The sequence below is a fragment of the Mobula birostris genome, chromosome 1 (genome assembly GCF_030028105.1).
Source record: "Mobula birostris isolate sMobBir1 chromosome 1, sMobBir1.hap1, whole genome shotgun sequence".
NCBI classification, from domain to species: Eukaryota; Metazoa; Chordata; class Chondrichthyes; order Myliobatiformes; family Myliobatidae; genus Mobula; species Mobula birostris.
Genome location: NC_092370.1, coordinates 100,853,976 through 100,873,918, shown reverse-complemented (window position 1 = coordinate 100,873,918; position 19,943 = coordinate 100,853,976).

The window sequence follows — 19,943 nt, the reverse complement described above, 5'->3', positions numbered from 1 at the left end:
GGGTGCTTCCAATGCATCGGCAGTTGGCAGTTGTCGGTGCCTGGAGGTTTATGGCAGGGGAGTTTCTCCCTTTTTGCCGCCTGTTATCAGGGACTATAGGAGTCGATCGGGACTTAAGACTTTTTTTTACCGTGCCCATGGTCTGTTCTTTATCAAATTATTGTATTGTTTTGCACTGCTGTAACTATATGTTATAATTATGTGGTTTTGTCAGTGTTAGTCTTTGGTTTGTCCTGTTTTTGTGTGATATCACTCTGGAGGAACATTGTATCATTTTTTAATGCATGCATTTCTAAATGACAATCAACAAGGACTGAGTGTCCTCATAATACAAAAAAATCTAATCTAATCTAAAGTATCATTATACTGTTATGAGTGAGAGCAAATATTCATTCTTCCACTGGTGCCCTATGCACAGTTCAGACCTGCTAACACCAAATGGCGAGCTTTGCATTTTACCATTCAATGAAAAGATTTCTGAATTGTTGCATGGAGATGAGAAGAATAACTTAGCTGTTGTTCCTCTTTAAATGTTTTCAGCATTTTCAGTTTCTATTTCAGATTTCCAACATCTGTCGTGTTTTTATTGTTTTCTAGTTCTGCCTCTTCAGGAAGATTCACCTCAAAGAGCTTCTCCCTCTCTATCAGAGTGTTTATTTCTCTTTTACTTTCATTATTTTCCATTTCCCTTCTTGCTCTTGAGGTGATATTGACTAGAAATTAATTGAATTTATTTGCTTTATGGACTTTTTGCATGGATTCCAACTGAAATTTTCCTTTCCCATAGTCATGAAGGGAAAATTTCACTCATAGTTCACTCAATTAAGTCACTTATTACATATAATATAGGTGTGTTCAAAATATTCAGTACTTCTTGAATCACTGTCCTCAGTCCATTCTTGTTCAACACATTAATGCTCTTGATTCTTCTCTCTGAGAATGCTGACTCAATTCCTTCTCAAAAGCTGTCTTGGGCGGAGGTTCCATTTCACTATTTTCTGCAAACCAACTCAAACAAAAGAATATCTTTCCTTCCACGCACACATCATGGGTTGCAAAAACTTCAGGAGCTCCTACTCACTTTCCAGCATTTCCTAGTTCTAATGAAATGTTAACCCTATTTCTCCCTTCATGGATCTTGCCTGATAAATGAGTATTTCCAACATTTTCACTTTTATTATAAGAAGAAAGAATCTATTTCAAGCTATAGCCCTTCAGAAATATCAATTGTGCCTCTTATTCATGTAATTAAGAGGCATATCATCTTGCCCTGGCTGTAGGAAATTAAGCAGTATATAGGATCTACATAGACTTTCCTCTTTCCTACGTAGCTTTCCCAGCGTCGATACAGTTAAAGGACCAGAAGTCACCAAAAATATTTTTGTTTTTTGTGAAGCTGGGTATAAAAGTATACCCCTCCCCCCACCCCCAGCCCATGACACATCCAGGGATGTGGCGGATTCCCACTCATGTCTAACATACTCTTCTTCTGTATTTGCCTGTCACCTGTAGCATCTACATCAACAACCCTTCAACCTCAGCATCATAGCCTGAAATTTGAGTTGCAAAAGCAATGCATTCCTGCAGCCACAACACTTGATGGTTGCTAGGAACATACCAGGTAATGGAATCTTTGAACATCAGGAAAAACCACTGGGCAAGCAGGGTGGAGATTCCAAAGCCGGGATATCTTTGCTTTAAAACACTCAGAAATAAGTCAGATGAAGCTGAAACAATTTTGGTATTTAGCCAATGCATACTTAAGAAATGTACAAACGATTCAATATATTCTAATGTTTGCTTTGGGTAAAAGAGTTTTATTTTCTCTCAGGTGGAGATTAAATACCTCTCTAGAATTTAATCCCATCTAATCTGCCGAATTCTATGTAATGCAATGGGATTATGGTATAATCTTTCAAAATGTTTGTTAAACTGACTCTCCATAAAAGAACCAATTTAACAGCAACAAGCAATGGAACATCTATTTGGCCATCTTACTGCACCCAAATTACCAAACAAACATGACTTCTCTTTGAAAGTAATGCATTTGCTTATGAGATGCTGTGACACAGCCTAAGGCGACAAAAACTATTGCATACATGCAGTCTCATTCCTTCTCCCAACAGCAGAGTCATCCAGACAAAGATACGATGATGGATGATTGCCCTCGTACACTGATAATCTTCTGGCAAACCCCGAGCAGGTGCTCAAGAATTCGTAAGAACACTGATCTTCCTTCCATGTGTTCTGTGAATAGAAAACCATCGTTTTTATTTGCCAGGGTCTGACAGAGTGCAGGCTGTGAATAGAAAGTGAAAGATGTATGTTTATGTCACGTCTGTTCATTCTAAACAACGACATTGCTGTAAATACTTCATGATCAACTTGTTGGAGGTCACCAAACTCCAAATTCCTAAATGAACAAGACCAACCTTCAAACGTCCTGTAGAGTACTTTTGTGTCTCTGTAAAGTTTCTCTACTGTCAAATGTGAAGGCCTCCTCATGTCGTTTTGAAGAGCACTTATTAGGTTTTGAGTCAATAACAATTACTGACAATCTCTTCAATGTGTATATAAAGTAGCCAGTTCTCTGCCAACATGAGATGAATGAACACAGGCCAATTTGAGTCATATTGTGAATTACCCTTACTAAGTTAAAACCGTGACCACACATAAATAAAGTACTTTATTGTCCTTGAAGCATTTTGTTTTCTTCTAATTCTAACAGAGTACTTTAAGCAAAGCAAGTCTTTCTTTCTCTCTTGGATTATCAGAAGAATCCCTGATAATCTTGAAGAGTCAGAAATCAATTGTTTTATGGGCAAGACTGAAAATTTTGTTTGAAACTCTGGTACAAAATATTGACTTCTATAAAAGGAGATTAGTTATGTTATATTACTCATTAATTGCATAAAGTTTAGCAAAACATTAAATTCAGACACTATGTATTGACAAGTAAACTTGAATACTGCCAACTAAAGTTAGCATCCCTGACCTTATCACAAATATTACTCCCTAGTCACAAACTGCATATTGCACAGATGTTTATCTGCATTTGAAGCAGACTGCAAGCAAACTTGGTGTCATATTTGACTTCAGATCACAGTATTATCTTCACCATCAATTACTATGTCCTGTTACAATATATGGCTCCATCTCTGTTCAGCTCATCTGATGCATTATCTTCTTACCCCTGTATTTAACAAGTCCAACAAATCCTTTTAAATGTCCTCATGAAAACCTGAGGTCATCTGAAACTCCTTTCAAATGTCTCCATAAAACCTGAGGTCATTTGAAAGTCCTGTTAACTGTTTTCTAAATTGAACTATTTCCTGTTAATCCACCTCCACAGCTTTTATTCACCTCCATTGCTTTCTGGTTAAATAACACTTTGATTTCAAATTCTAAGCCTTGTTTTCAAACCCAAATAAGACTTCACTCCACTGTATCTTCCCAACATTTTAAGTGTTTTATATCTGCTCACCTCCAACGTGGGCACAAGCACTTTCCCAATTGTATTCACTCTAGCTCCCATGGCTTTAGCATTTCAAATAACTCTTATACCTTTGTATTTCTCTTTCTTCCTTCAAGAAATTCTTATGCAATTCTGTATATAAAATGTTCTATCTAACAAGTTACCAGTGTTAAAGGCACTATAGAAATAGAAGAGGTGGTGTTAAAGTTAGAAATAGAAGAGTTGGTGAAAATCAAACTGGAAATACGTAGATACTTGAAAGCTGAATTTAAAACAGAAAATGCTAAGGCACTCAGCAAGTCAGGAAGCACCTGTGGAAAGAAAGGCAGTTAATATTCCAAGGCTTGGGTGCTTTATCAGCACAGGGAAAAAGGGAAAATAAAGCGTTTTTAGGTAACGGAGTAACTGGGGGATGGCAGGGTAGAACAAAGGAAATGTCTTTGATAGGGTGAGACCAGCTGTTCTAACACAGCAGTTAATGAGGAGTTAAGATCATAAATAAAAAGTTGTCTGTCTCTTTATGAAATCCTAACTGACAATGACCCTCAAGGATTAGAAAGAACCACATTAAGAAGTGTTTGGTACCTTGAGGCATTCAAGAAATAAGCAAAATACTTTGATATCATGGTGTTCATTTTATTAACTGCATCTCCAAGTATACAATGTGGCAGGAAGCACTGATTCCTGTTGCAACTGAGAAAATTAATAACTTCCTTTGACACAAAAGAGACTGCAGATGCTGGAGATCTGGAGCAACACACACATAAATGCTGGAGGAACAGAGAAGCTCAAGCAGCAACTATGGAGTGTCAACATTTTTGGCCAAAACCCTACATCAGGAAGCAATTTGTGTCTGTTGCAATAAATTTGGGATTCTTTGCAAGCATCTAGTGTACTGCACCATAAATGATATAAGTAGTGAATTGGCTCTACTAATTCTACATATAATCCTTGTGAAGTGAGGAGCGGATATTGTTCCTTGTCTACAGCTGAACTTAGTGCGTGTTTGTTTCTATACAGCTTTATTTTCTTATTAGTGTGTCCAACCTACTGTTAGATTTTATCAGCACACCACTCTGTTCCAGCCTATTCCTTCTCATTTTAACTTGCTAGAGCACACAGAATTGAACCGGCCTAGCTGAAGATTAGCTTCGTAACTGCTCTGTTGTAAATATGCACATTCTACTCTGTTATGCCATTGTAGTTATAAACATATTGTCAGGTCTTCCCAACAAAAGATTATGGCCTGAATTTCAAGTATCAATGCTGAAAACAATTTTTTCATGTCATGCTTGTATTGTCTCATTCAGCCTTTCCCCACAGATGGCCAATTTTCACAGGTCATTATATTGATGGAGAGAGTACATCCTGTCTTTCCACTTGGCGTTCCCCTTCAGTTCCTAAAATCTCAAAGCAGGCTTTCAGTTTGATTATGAATTCTATTAGTGGATCCAACTAAATTTGAAAGAACAAAGCGTCTTTACCCTTTGATCAGTAGCATGAAGTGTCAACGAGCATATGGCATTGTTACCTGAAGGTCAATTTTGCCACCATTTAGTTCTGTGGTATAGATACCGTAGAATATGAATTCTCAATTTCTGAATGAACTTCCCTGGGTATGATGTCCTCCTAGCTGTCAGTTTGTCATTTTGAATTGTCATTGAGATTGTTTTAGTTGCTTACCTCACTGTCACATCTACAGGCTGTCAAAATATGACTCTTAGCAACTGAAACATTTGGCTTTTTCTCTTTTAAGAACTTGGAATATGATGGTCATTGCAGTGACAAAATATAAATTGGCTTGTTGTTGTCACATATACCAAGGTACAGTGGAAAACATACTGTTCATACAGATCAATTCATTAAAACAGTGCATCAGATAATACAATGTAGAACAATAACAGCACAGAATAAAGTGTTATAGTTACAGAGAAAATATAGTGCAATAAGGGGCAAGGTCATAATGATATAGACTGGTTCAGTTGAGAGTCCACCTTCTTACTTGTAAGCTAATTATCATAGAAAATGCTTTCTCTTGACCAGAATTGTAAACTGCTTCTCTTTCCACACACCCTGATTGACTAGCTGAGTTCTTCCAGTATTTTTTTAATTATAGATCAGAATAGGACTTTGGCTCACCGACTGTGGACTGCAATTACACCAGTCACGTAGTAAACAAAATTTCCTGAAGTTTTTGATGTTGTTTCCATCAACACGGCATTTTACATAAGTATATAGAACAAAATAAAATTGGTATTAGAGCAAGTCATTCAGGCCCATAAACCTGCCCTCCTATTCAATATGATCATAGCTGATCTTCCCCATATCTATCCTCTTTTGTGCCTATTCTCTGTACTACTTAACCCTCCTGAATTTTCAAAGATTAACTTACACTCTCTTTGAATGCCTCAGTGACCTAGGCTCCACAATCTTCTTAGGTAAAATACTCCAGAAGTTCACCACTCCTGGTATTTTCATACAAGCTGGAATGCCAGGTTTTGTGTGGTCAACAGGAATACACCAGTCTACCCCCCACCCCCCAACACACGTAAATATCAATGAGCATCGATATTTGTAACACAGGGATAAGTTACTAAATGGTACAATGTACTATCAATAAACACATGAATTGTCTCACTCTACTTGTGGCTCCTTTTACCTATTTATAATCTCTTAGAATAAAGACAACAGTTTCTGAGCAAAATCTTTAAAAGTGACATCATTTGTTTGGTATGGGCAGAGGAAATGTGTTATCATGCCACATTGGCCCTAATCTCTACTAAAAGTAGTGTGTTTTGCTTTGAACATATGTATATTGAATCATTTTGGTCACTCAAGGTGTGCACAGCACAACTGGCAGGTGTTTACTGATATTTTTAATCTCTCCCTCTCCCAGTGTAGAGTGCCATCCCTGCTTCAAATTATCCACCATTGTCCCTGTACCAAAAAAGACCAAGGTAACATGGCTAAACGACTGGTGTCCTGTCACACTCATCTCAATAATAAGCAAAAGCTTTGAGAGGCTGGTCAAGGAAAACACTTGCAGCTTGCTACCACCCAAACTGGACCCCCTACAATTCGCCTAACGACATAACCGATCAACAGATGACACAGTAGCCACTGCTCTACGTACCGTCCTTACACACCTGGAGAAGAAGGAAGCTTATGCTGTTCTTGGACTACAGTTCAGCTTTCAACACCATAGTTCCAGCCAGGCTCAACAAGAAGCTCAGAGGCCTCAGCCTTGGCCCAGCCTTGTGCATCTGGATCCTGAACTTCCTGTCAGATCATCAGCAGGTTGTAAGAGTGGGCTCCCTCACCTCCAACCCTCTGACTCTCAATAAAGGAGCCCCTCAGGGCTGTGTACTGAGTCCCCTCCTTTACTCCCTGTATACCCATGACTGTATCACCCCCCCACAGCTCCAATCTGCTAATTAAATTTGCCGATGACACTACATTGATTGGCCTTATCTCAAATAATAACGAGGTGGCCTACAGGGAAAAAGTCATCTCTCTGACGCAATGGTGTCAAAAAACCTTTCCCTCAATGTCGCAAAAACAAAGGAGCTGGTTGTGGATTACAGGAGGAATGGAGACTGGTTAACCCCTATTGACATCAAAGGATCTGGGGTTGAGAGGGTAAACACCTTCAAGTTCCTCAGCATCCACATCAATGAGGACCTCATGTGGTCTGTACACACCAGCACAACAGCATCTCTTTCACCTCAGACGGTTGAGGAAGATTGGTATGGGCCCCCAAATCCTAAGAACTTTCTACAGGGGCACAATTGAGAGCATCCTGACTGGCTGCAACACTGCCTGGTATGGGAACTATACCTCCCTTAATCGCAGGACTCTGCAGAGAATGGTGCTGACAGCCTGGCGCATCTGTAGTTATGAACTTCCCATGATTCAGAACATTTACAAGGACAGGTGTGTTAAAAGGGCCCGTAGGATCATTGAGGACCCAAGTCACCCAGCCACAATCTATTCCAGCTGCTACCATCCGGGAAGCAGTATAGCTGCATAAAAGCCAGGACCAATAGGCTCCAGGACAGCTTCTTCCACCAGGCCATCAGACTGATGAACTCATACTACTCTATATTACATTGACTGTTCGATTTATTATAAATTATTATAAATTACTATGAATGCATATGGCACATTTAGATGGAGACGTAATGTAAAAATTTTTACTTCTCATGTATGTGAAGGACGTAAGAAATAAAGTCAATTCAATTCAATTCCTTCTTCTTCAATTTCCATTCTGTTGTTTGCACTCCTCAATGTCATTTGGGTATACAGGCTAAATGGGGTTTTCAAGCTATCACACTACCTAGACTCCTAGGAGAATCAGTCAGGGCAAATATGTTGCTCTAGCCTTAGTCGGCAGCACCACAGCCTACATGCACATGACAGTCTAGAGATAGGCCAATTCCACTCTCTGCTGCATCAGTAGTTTGCAGTGTCATTCACTCTTCTTATTATGCATTAATATTTATATATACCAATTATACCAAAGATAAATCTCTTGGGTTAATGATAAGGATGGCACAGTAGCAAAGCTGATGCAAATGCTGCCAGACAGCTTCTGTGACCTGACGTCAGACCCCTGGTGTTACATTGCACATTTTTCTGAGTGACTACTGTACATGCGTTACTTCTGAGACATTTTGATTTCCTTCAAAATCCTAAAGACACTTTAATAGGTTTCTTGAGCTCTGTAAATTTTGCCTAGTGTGTAAATGAGTGGTAGAATCTGCAGCAAGTTGACGGGAATATGTGAAGAATACAACATCTCAGAGTAAGATTTGTGTAATGATGGTGCTTGATGATCAGTATAGACTCAGTGGGCTAAGAGCATGTTTCCTTTCTCCCTCAGTCTCCTTCGCTCTCTCTCTTTTCACAATATTTTCCTGTGATGAATAAGATCATAGAACAAGTCATCCAATAATCATTACAAGCAGGCTCACTGTATGGTTCAGTTGTCCAATGGATCACAGGATATCCACAATTGGAAATACTGCTGTGAGTCAAAGTCCAGGAACTCCCTGCCCAACAATACTATGGGAGTACTTTCACCCAGTGAACACAGGAAACTGCCTCATGACCAACTTCTCAAGTACAGTAAGGGACGGGCAATGAATTTATCCTTGCCTACAATGGTCTTGTACCACTTAACAATAATAATCTTTTAATATGCCTCAGGAGAGATTCACTGCACTGCTCAATTTACTGTTAAGTTCTGTACCATGGAAGACATTCTCTGTATCAGAAGGAACATTTGGAAATTCCCAAAGGAAAGCAGGAGCAAGGAGCTCTCCAGCAATCTCTGTGGCACGAGATATCATGCTCTGCACTCCCATCGACTTACATTCTCACTATCACTGAGCGAACATCTTTCTGAATCGGAAAGGATTCTACTCCAACAATGCTCAGCTTGTTTGTAATCACTTGAATCACATTGTCCAGGACCTGTGCTTGGAGTTCCACCAATCGTCACACTTCATTTATTCAAGCACCTTTAAGGAGGAGAGAATTCAGATGCAGTCTAGACTCAAGCTGGTAAGGGAGGAAGATGTGACACTTATAGCCAGAATTCACTAGATGAGTAAACAGATAATGTGCAAAATAAAGCAGAATAAATAACCCCCCCATACAGTATAGTATCTTTGGTTAATAACACAAATGAAAATGAAGCAGGTTACAGAAATTTCAGAGGGTAAGTGAAAAGGAAAATGAAAGAGGCAAGGAATGTGAATAAAGTTTTTCAGAAAACATAAATGGACATTCAAAATTATATTGATATATAAAGAGTGAACACTAAGTCAGAAATGGGGTCAATTAGAATCCAAAAAAAAAATCTATTCATGGAGGCAGACAGCACAGCCAAGGTACTAAATGAATCCTCTTCATCAGTCTTTACTAAGTGTAAAGCTTCTGCTGAAGCCTCAGCAAAGGTAGATTAATTGCGATACAGGATGGGCTAAATCTTAATAAAGAGAAGGAACAATAAAACCCAACAGTACTTGAGAGTGGATAAATCGCCAAGAGCAGATATTAATCCTTGGTAGGTGAAGGACACACAAGGTAGAAATAGTCCGAGCCTGCTCTGTCATGCAGTCAGGGCTGATTCCCTATCTCAAAACCATATTCCAACTCTCTCTTCATATCCATTGATATCTAGAAATCTAACTATCTCCTTCTTTTCTGGGACATGACCTCTACCACCTTCCATGGTAGGGAATTCAACTGGTTCATCACCCTTTGGCCAACAAAAAGATTCTCGACATCTCAAACTTAAATGCATGAGGTTGCAACTCTGTATCCAGGATTATCTGTAGCAGAGGAAACATCCAATATCTACCAGTTTGTCTGAGAGTATAAGACCATAAGACCTAAAAGCAGAATTAGGCTATTTGGCCCATCGGGTCTGCTCTACCATTCAATCATGGCTGATCCTTTTTTCTTTCCTCCTTAGCCCCTCTCCCTATCCTTCTCCCTGTAACCTTTGATGTCATGGCCAATCAAGAGTCTACCAATCTCCGCCTTAAATACACCGAACGATCTGGCCTCCACAGCTGCCTGTGGTAACAAATTCCACAAATTCCGTCTGGCTAATGAAATTTCTCTGCATCCCTGAGGTTGTGCCCTCTTGTCCTAGACTGCCCACCATGGGAAACATCCTTTCCACATCTACTCTGTCTAGGCCTTGCCATATTCGAAAGGTTTCAATGAGGTCCCCCCCACCCCCTCATCTTCTAAATTCCAGTGAATACAGACCTACAGCTATCAAACTTTCCCGTATGATAACCCTCTCATTGTTACCAGGTTCGGACATGGCCCAAGTGTGGAGTGAGAGACACTGAAGCAGGTCAATAGTTCATAAACTTTATTGTGAACAGTGTTAAAGGAGAAAAGAAACAATAAACGCTAGGCCAAATAAAACTAAAAACTAAAACTAAAACTAAAACTAAAACTAAAACTCTCAAATAGGAAACGAAGCCTATACTGTGGCTGAGAAGAAAATCTAAACATTAACAAATACCGCTAGTCTTCAAAGTCAGTTGACTCAAAAGTCCAATTTCTCAGGGAAGGCTGAAAGCAAACAGGCAGCAAAGTGTTGCTATGCTATGTCCAAGTCTCCATAAGCCCTACGACGACAAGTATGGAGTTAACCAGCCAACCAGCCTCGACTAGGAGTTGAGGATGCCATCGTCTACCTGCTGAACCATGTCTACGCCCACCTGGACAAGCCAGCGAGCACTGTGAGGGTCATGTTTTTTGACTTCTCCAGTGCGTTCAACACCATCCACCCTGCTCTGCTGGTGGAGAAGCTGACAGCAATGCAGGTGGATGCTTCCCTGGTATTATGGATTCTTGATTACCTGACTGGCAGACCACAGTACGTGTGCTTGCAACACTGTGTGTCAGACAGAGTGATCAGCAGCACTTGGGCTCCACAGGGGACTGGCTTGTCTCCCTTTCTCTTCACCATTTACACCTCGGACTTCAGCTACTGCACAGAGTCTTGTCATCTTCAGAAGTTTTCAGATGACTCTGCCATGGTTGGATGCATCAGCAAGGGAGATGAGGCTGAGTACAGGGCTACGGTAGGAAATTTTGTCACATGGTGTGAGCAGAATTATCTGCAGCTTAATGTGAAAAAGACTAAGGAGCTGGTGGTAGACCTGAGGAGAGCTAAGGTACCGGTGACCCCTGTTTCCATCCAGGGGGTCAGTGTGGACATGGTGGAGGATTACAAATACCTGGGGGTATGAATTGACAATAAACTGCACTGGTCTAAGAACACTGAGGCTGTCTACAAGAAGGGTCAGAGCCGTCTCTATTTCCTGAGGAGACTGAGGTCCTTTAACATCTGCCGGACGATGCTGAGGATGTTCTACGAGTCTGTGGTGGCCAGTGCTATCATGTTTGCTGTTGTGTGCTGGGGCAGCAGACACCAACAGAATCAACAAACGCATTCATAAGGCCAGTGATGTTGTGGGGATGGAACTTGACTCTCTCACGGTGGTGTCTGAAAAGAAGATGCTGCCCAAGTTGCATGCCATCTTGGACAATGTCTCCCATCCACTACATAATGTACTGGTTGAGCACAGGAGTACATTCAGCCAGAGACTCATTCCACCGAGATGCAACACAGAGCGTCATAGGAAGTCATTTCTGCCTGTGGTCATCAAACTTTACAACTCCTCCCTTGGACAGTCAGACACCCTGAGCCGATAGGCCGGTCCTGGACTTATTTCATAATTTACTGGCATAATTTACATATTACTATTTAACTATTTATTACTATTTTCTATTACTATTGTATTACTATTTATTATTTCTATGACTATTACTATTTACTATTTACTAATAGTAATATTACTATTACTATTTATTATTTATGGTGCAACTGTAATGAAAACCAGTTTCCCCCGGGATCAATAAAGTATGACTATGACTATGACTATGACTATGACTATGACTATAAATACTATCACCATTAAATAATAATTAGCTGACACATGCAAACTCACAAATACAATTTCCGTATCTACTGCGCTGCTGAATTCGTGGTTGTGACACTCATTCCTGGAATCATCCTTGTGAACCTCCTCTGAACCCTCTCCAATGTCAGCACATCTTTTCTCAGATGAGGGGCCCAAAACTGTTCACAATACTCAAGGTGAGGCCTCACCAGTGCCTTATAAAGCCTCAGCATCACATCCTCGCTCTTGTATTCTAGACCTCTTGAACTGAATGCTAACATGGCATTTGCCTTCCTTCCTCACCGCTGACTCGACCTGCAAGTTAATCTTTAGGGTGTTCTGCACAAGGACTCCCAAGTCCCTTTGCATCTCAGATTTTTGGATTTTCTCCCTGTTTAGAAAGTAGTCCGCACATTTATTTCTTCTACCAAAGTGCATGACCATGCATTTTCCAACATTGTATTTCATTTGCCACTTTCTTGCCCATTCTCCTAATCTGTTCAAGTCCTTCTGCAGCCTTTCTGTTTCCTCAATTCTACCTGCCCCTCTACTAATCTTCATCTCACCTGAAAACTTGGCAAACAAAGCCATCTATTCCATCATCTAAATCATCGAGATATGGCATTGGAAAGAAATGGTTCCAACACCGACCCCTGCGGAATACCTGATCAACAGACAATGCCATAGCCACAGCACTGCACACCATCCTCACTCAGCTGGAGAAGAGAGATGCTTATGTTAGAATGCTGTTCTTGGACTACAGGCTCGACAACAAGCTTGGAGACCTTGGCTTGGACCCCACCTTATGCAGCTGGGTCCTGTATTTCCTGTCAAATCGCGGGCAGGTGGACACCCCTCTGATCCTCAACACAGGAGCCCCTCATGGCTTTGTCCAGAGCCAATTTCTCTACTCCCTATACAACCCACGACTGTGTTGCCATACACAGCTCCAATCTGCTGATAAAATTTACAGATGACATGACAATGATCAGCCTTATTTCCAACAATGATGAGGCAGCCGACAGAGAAGTAAATGCCCTGGCACAGTGGTGCCAAAGAAACAACCTCTCCCTCACTGTCGAAAATACGAAGGAGTTGATCGTGGATTACAGGAGGAATGGAGACAGGCTAGCCCCTTTGGGACTGTAGTTGAGAGGGCGAGTAGTTTCAAGTTCCTCAGTGTGCACATCACTGAGGATCTCACCTGGACTGTATATATCAGCTGTGTGGTGATAAAGGCACAACAGCGCCTCTTTCACCTCAGACAGCTGGAGAAGTTTGGCATGAGTCCCCCAGTCTTCAGGACTTTCTACAGGGGCACCATCGAGAGCATCCTGACTGGCTGTGTCACTGCCTGGTACGGGAACTGTACTACCCTCAGCCACAGGGTACTGCAGAGAATGGAGCCCAGCGCATCTGTGGTGTGAACTTCCCTCTGTTGAGGACATTTACAGCAGCAGGTATGTAAATAGGGCCCAGTGGATCATCAGGGACCCCTACCAACCCAACTGCAAACTGTCTCAGCTGCTTCCATCTGGCAAATGATACCGCAGCATTTAGGCTAGGACCAACAGGCTGCTTTCGCCCGCCCATCAGATTTATCAATACACATTGATCTGATTGCATAGCTGAATGTACATTGTATTTGACTGAACACACATGTGTACAAAGCAATTATGCATACAATCTAAAGTGTCTGGGCAATATCCTCCCACATTTCCCTACCTTATTGTTTGTACATAGCAATGGAGACACATTGAGATTTTTACTCCCTCATTGTGAGATGGATGTAAGAAATAAAATTCTAATTCTAATTCTAAAAACACCATTAGTCACTGGCAGCCAACCAGAAAGGATCCTTTTATTCCCACTCACTCCTCCTACCAATTAGCCAATGTTCTAACCATGTTAGTAACTTTCCTGTAATGCCATGGGCTCTTAACTTGGTAAGCAGCCTCCTGTGTGGCACATGGTCAAAGGCATTCTGAAAATCTAAATATATAACATCCAGTCCACTCCCTTTATCTATCCTACTTGTAAGCTCCTCAAAGAATTCCAACAGGTTTGTCAGGCAAGATTTTCTCTCAAGCAAACTATGCTGACTTTGTCCTATCTTGTCCTGTGTCACCAAATACTCTATAACATCATCCTTAACAATTGACTCCAACAGCTTTCCAACCACTGAGGTCAGGCTAACAGGCTTTCTGCTGCCTCCTTCCTTTCTTAAAGAGCGGAGTGATATTTGCAATGTTCCAGTCCTCCGGAATCATGCCAGAGTCCAATGATTCTTGAAAGATCATTTCTAATGACTCCACGATCTCTACCGTTATCTCTTTCAGAACCTTAAAGTGCAGTTCATCTGGTCCATGTGACATATGCACCTTTGCGCCTTCCAGCTTTTTGAGCACCTTCTCCCTTATAATAGTAACTGCACTGACTTCTCTTCCCTCACTCCCTTCAACACCTAGCTGACTGCTAGTGTCTTCCACAGTGCAAAATACTCATTTAGTTTATCTGCCATCTTTTCCCATTATTATTTCTCCAGCCTCATTTTCTAGCAGCCCTATATCCACTTTCATCTCTCCTTTCTTTTTTATATACTTGAAAAAGCCTTTCTATCCACCTTGATATTGTTTGCTAGCTTGCTTTCATATTTTATCTTCTCCCTGCTAATGATTCTTTTAGTTGTTTTCTGTAGGCTTCTAAAAGCTTCCCAATTCTTTATCTTCCCACCAGTTTTTACTTTGTTGTATGCCCTCTCTTTTGCTTTTATTTTAGCTTTGACTTCCCTTGTTAGTCTCGGATGTACGATTTTGCTACTTGAGTATTTCTTAGTTTTTGGAATACATCTATCTTGCACCTTCCTCATTTTTCCCAGAAACTCAATCCATTGCGGCTCTGCTGACATCCTTGCCAGCATTTCCTTCCAATTTATTTCGGCCAGTTCCTCTCTCATACCACCGTAATTTCCTTTACTCCACTGAAATACTACTACGTCAGACTTTGCTTTCTCCCTATCAAACTTCAAGTTGAACTCAATCATATTGTGATCACTGGCTCCGAAGGGTTCCTTTACCTTAAGCTCCCTAATTGCCTCCATTTCATTACGTAACCCCCAATTCAGTATAGTTGATCCCCTAGAAGGCTCAACGACAAACTGCTCTAAAAAGCCATCTCATAGGGATTCAACAAATTCACTCTCCTGGAATCCATTACCAACCTGATTTTCCCAATTTAGCTCCATGTTAAAATCTCCCATAACTATCATAACATTGCCTTTTGACACGTCTTTTCTATTTCCCATTGCAATGTGTAATCCACATCCCAGCTACTATTTGGAGGCCTGTATATAACTACCATCAGGGTCCTTTTACCCTTACATTTTCTTAACTCAACCCACAAGGATTCAACATCTTCTGATCCTATGTCACATCTTTCTAATGATTTGATGCCATTTTTTACCAGGAGAGTCACGCCACCCACTCTACCTACCTTCCTAACCCTCCGATACAACGTGTAACCTTGGACATTCAGCTCCCAACTACAACCACCCTTCAAGCACAATTCAGTGATGGCCACAACATCGTACCTGGCAATCTGTAATAATGCAACAAGATAATCCACGTTATTTCTTATACTCTGTGAGTTGAGATATAACACTTTGAGTATTGCATTTGCTACCTTTTTGATTCTGCATCCCTAATGAACTGATACTCACCCTGATGGCTGCAATTTTGCCCTATCATTTGTCCCCCCTTCCTGACAATCTGACTGCATGCTATCTTTGCTTTTTTACTATCCATCCTATCCTGAGTCCCTTTACTCCGGTTCCCACACCCCTGCCAAATTAGTTTAAACCCTCCCCAACAGCTCTAACAAACCTGCCCACTAGAATATTGGTCCCTCTCGGATTCAAGTGCAACCTGTCACTTTTGTACAGGTCATACCTCCCCCGGAAGAGATCCCAATGATCCAAGAACCTGAAGCCCTGCCCCTTGAACCAGCTTCTCAGCCATGCATTTATCTGCCAAATCATCCTGTTCCTACCCTCACTGGTGTGTGGCATAGGCAGCAACCCAGAAATTACTGCCCAGAAGGTCCTGCTTCTCAGCTTTCTACCTAGCTCCCTCAATTCTCTTTTCAGGACCTTTTTGCTGTTCCTTCCTAAATCGTTGGTATCAATATGTACCAAGACATCTGGCTGCTCTCCCTCCCTCTCCAAAATGCCGTGAACACGAATCGAGACATCCCTGACCCTGGCACCTGGGAGGCAACATTCACCTCCCATTCACGTCCACAGAATCTCCTGTCTGTTTCCCTGACTATTGAGCCCCTATCAATACCACACCCTTCGTCTCCCTCTTTCCCTTATGCTCCACAGACCTATGCTCAGTGCCGTTAACTTGGTCTCTGTGGCATTCTCCTGGGAGGTCACCCCACAAAAGTATCCCAAACAGTATAGTCATTATCGAGGGGAATAGCCACAGGGGTGCTCTGTGTTAACTGCCTATTCGCTTTCCCGTTTCTTCTCCTGACAGTCACCTAGCTACCCACTTCCTGCAACCTAGGGGAGACTACTTCCCTGTAACTCTGATCAATGATCTCCTCACTCTCCTGTACAAGTCGATTGTCACCCAGCTGCTGCTCCAGATCCCGAACAGGGTCTTCAGTGAGCTGCTGCTGGATGCACTTCACGCAGATATAGTTCCCTGGGAGACTCTGGACTCCAATACCTGGCATGAAGAACACACAACAGCTATTTAGACTACGTTAAGTACCCCTGATACAGTAAGAAAAAAAAGAAACTTAACTGAAACTTACCAGGACAACTTACCGAAGTCTCTTCCAAGCTGAAGCCGCCTTCCAGCCAAAGCCTGACTCATGCACTCTCACCGCTGGCCTACTCCCAACAATGACTGCTCTGCTTGTCCCTTCTGTACCTTTGTTTGCTCCTCTGTGCACTGCTCCCACAGCTGACTGGGCTGCCAGAATGACTTGTTCTATAAGAACTTTGCATCATTCAATGAAATCTCCTCTTATACTTCTTACTCTACTCTGAAAACAGGCCTAGTTGATCCTGTAGGACAATGCTGCCATACCAGCAATCTGTGTGAACAGCCTGGCCACACTCCTTCAATGGTAAGTATACTCTCTTTCCCATTCCTCAGCTTAGCTCCTGACTCTGTCAATTGAATGACCTCCTGCCATGCTGTGATTCTGCTGCCAGAGCTCACTGTGCTTAGAGACGCAAGAGACTGCAGATGCTGGTATCTGAAGCAAAGAGAAACATCTACTGAAAGAGCTCAATATGTCGAGCAGCATCTGTGAAGAAAAGGAACTATTGACATTTTAGGTTGAGACCCTACGTCAGGACTGAAAGTGGGGAAGTAAGATGGCCAGTAGAGAAAGGGTGGGGGGAGAGGGTGTGCCAGAGGCCAGTAGGTACTGGGTGGACTAAAGAGGGTAGAAGGGTGATGGCGAGGAAGAAGGTTGGAGTTGGGAGACAGTGGGTGACAAATGGAAATAGACACAAGGGAAAAATAAGACAGATGGAGTACATGGTGAGAGGGGACGGTGAAGATGGGGAAAGAGGTTAGAGGATGAAAGTGGGGACACAAAGGCCAGTAGAATCAGAAACTGCTTCAGTTCTTTGCGGGAATGGGACCTGTTCTCGGGGTTCCCCGACTGGCCGTTATTCGACATGCCAAGGGTTTGGCATGAGAGTTTCGATCATGTTCAGAAGCCTAAGATCTCGGGGCTTTGCAGAGGGCGGATCGAGGGTTGGTGTCACGGCAGGAGACTCGTGTGTCATCGGGGAGGCCAGAAAATCTTTTGCAGCGGGTCCGAGGACCTGAAGTCTTTGCGATCTTCGGACACAGAACTCAAAGAAAGCGACGACACAGACTTTTAACATCATAAACCAGCAGGTTGTTCTATGTCTCCCGCTCGCTGTGAAAATGAGGGACACCTCCCTCTCCCTTGCCAGGGAGAGAGAGAACCTGTGGGTTGTCGAATTTCAGATGAAGTGCGAAGCCTTTAGGGTAAACTTGGTCTGTGTCTTTGCTATTGCTTAGCACACGCTTGGGCTCGGTGATAGTACCAATGCACGTTTTTTTTTGCTGGCAGGGGGAGGGGGGATTGTTGCTCACTGCTACTTACGCGTGGGAGGGCGGAGCTGGGGTTCTTACATTTAACTGTTGTTCATTCTTTGGGGCACGCTTCTGTTTTCATAGATGTTTGTGAAGAAAAAGCATTTCAGAACGTATATTGTATACATTTCTCTGACATTAAATTTGACCTTTAAACCTTTGAACAAGGAAAGTAATGGGGCCACTAGCAGAGACATGAAAGTCAGACAGAACCAGGAGATAGGGGGGAAAAATACGGGTGATGGGCCCCGTTTTACTCCTCTTCACACCAACTATCTTTCCTCTCCATTTTCAGTCCTAATGTAAGGTCTTGACTCTAATCTTTGACAATTCCTTCTTCCCAACCCCCCCAAAAAAACCTGCTTGACCTGTTGAGTTTCTCCAGGAGTTTGTTTATAATTTCTTTTTCATAGACTTTGGTGTTGTAGTCTCTCCGATTTGTACAATAAATTGATCACTCAGGTGCAGAAACTGTCAAAATAAATATGTCCAGTCCTCAAGTAATACTAAATTGAGGTGGTTGCAAAACAGATAGATGTCTACAACAAAAAATGTGGCACTTACTTTCCAGGAGAAATATAAAGCAATTAAGTGCAAGACAGGAAAAATATTCTGTGAAGGATTCAGGAATAATGATAAATCCCAAGGTGACTCTAAGAGCAATGGCAAGCACAACAATTAACAGAAGTGATTTTCATTTTCAAGTGCACATCAATTCTAATTTGATAGGCGGTCCTTTAAGACTTGCCTGGATCCCAAGTGCTATAACACTCAATTATCACTCTGCCTTCACTTCAATTCACAACTCCAACTACACAAAGTCAGGTGGTTTCAGGATGACATCATTGATAAGAAAGGGGAATTGCCTGCAGTTTAAATTGAATAAAGGTCTGAGCTCTGCCAATTGCTACAAGGAACCGTAGGTCATGTTTGTGTACAGGGAAAATAATAGCCAGATGCAGCCTACGGCAGTGGAAAATGCCACATTTACGTACGCAAGATGGGTTAATCAAGGTTCCTACAATGGTCTTGTCTGATTTTTGCAGTTATACAAGCAATGCTGCTTTCAGACCTTGCTGTCAACTCTTTCTTTCATTCATGACTATACATACTGAATAACCACTTTATTAGGTGTACCTAAAAAAGTGGCCACTGAATGTATGTTTGTGGTCTTCTACTGCTGTATCCTATCCACTTCATTGTTCAACGTGTTCTGTGTTCAGAGATTCTCTTCTGCACACACTACTGTTATAATGCGTGGATATTGGAGTTGCTGTTGCCTTCCTGTTAGCTTGAACCTGTCCAGCCATTCTCCTCTGATATTTCTCATTAGCAAGGTATTTTCACCCACAGAACTGCCACTCATAGATAAATTAGTTGTTTTTCATACCATCCTCTGTAAACTGTAGTTCTGCATGAAAATCCCAGCACCAACAGTGATTCCACAGTCAAAGTCATATTTCTTCCCATTTTGGGAGGAGGAGGAAGAGGGAGGAGGAGGAAGGAGGACAAGGAGGAGGAAGAAGTATGAGGAGGAGAAGGAAGAGGAGGAGGAGGAGGAGAAGAAGGAGGAGAAGGAGAAGGAGGACAACTTCTTCTTCTTCCTCTTCCCCTAACCCTACCCCTTCCCCTTCCCCTTCCTCCTCCTCCTCCCTCTCCTTCTCTTCTTCTTCCTTTTTATGGTGGCTGGCAGTGCAACTTAAAGATGCATTACCACCACCAACTGGACTGGAGTGTGGTGTAGCGAGTTGGCAAAAAAGACTTTCAAATGAAAGCTAAATTACCCCAAAAACCCTATAGATTGTAAGTAATGAAAGATGATAC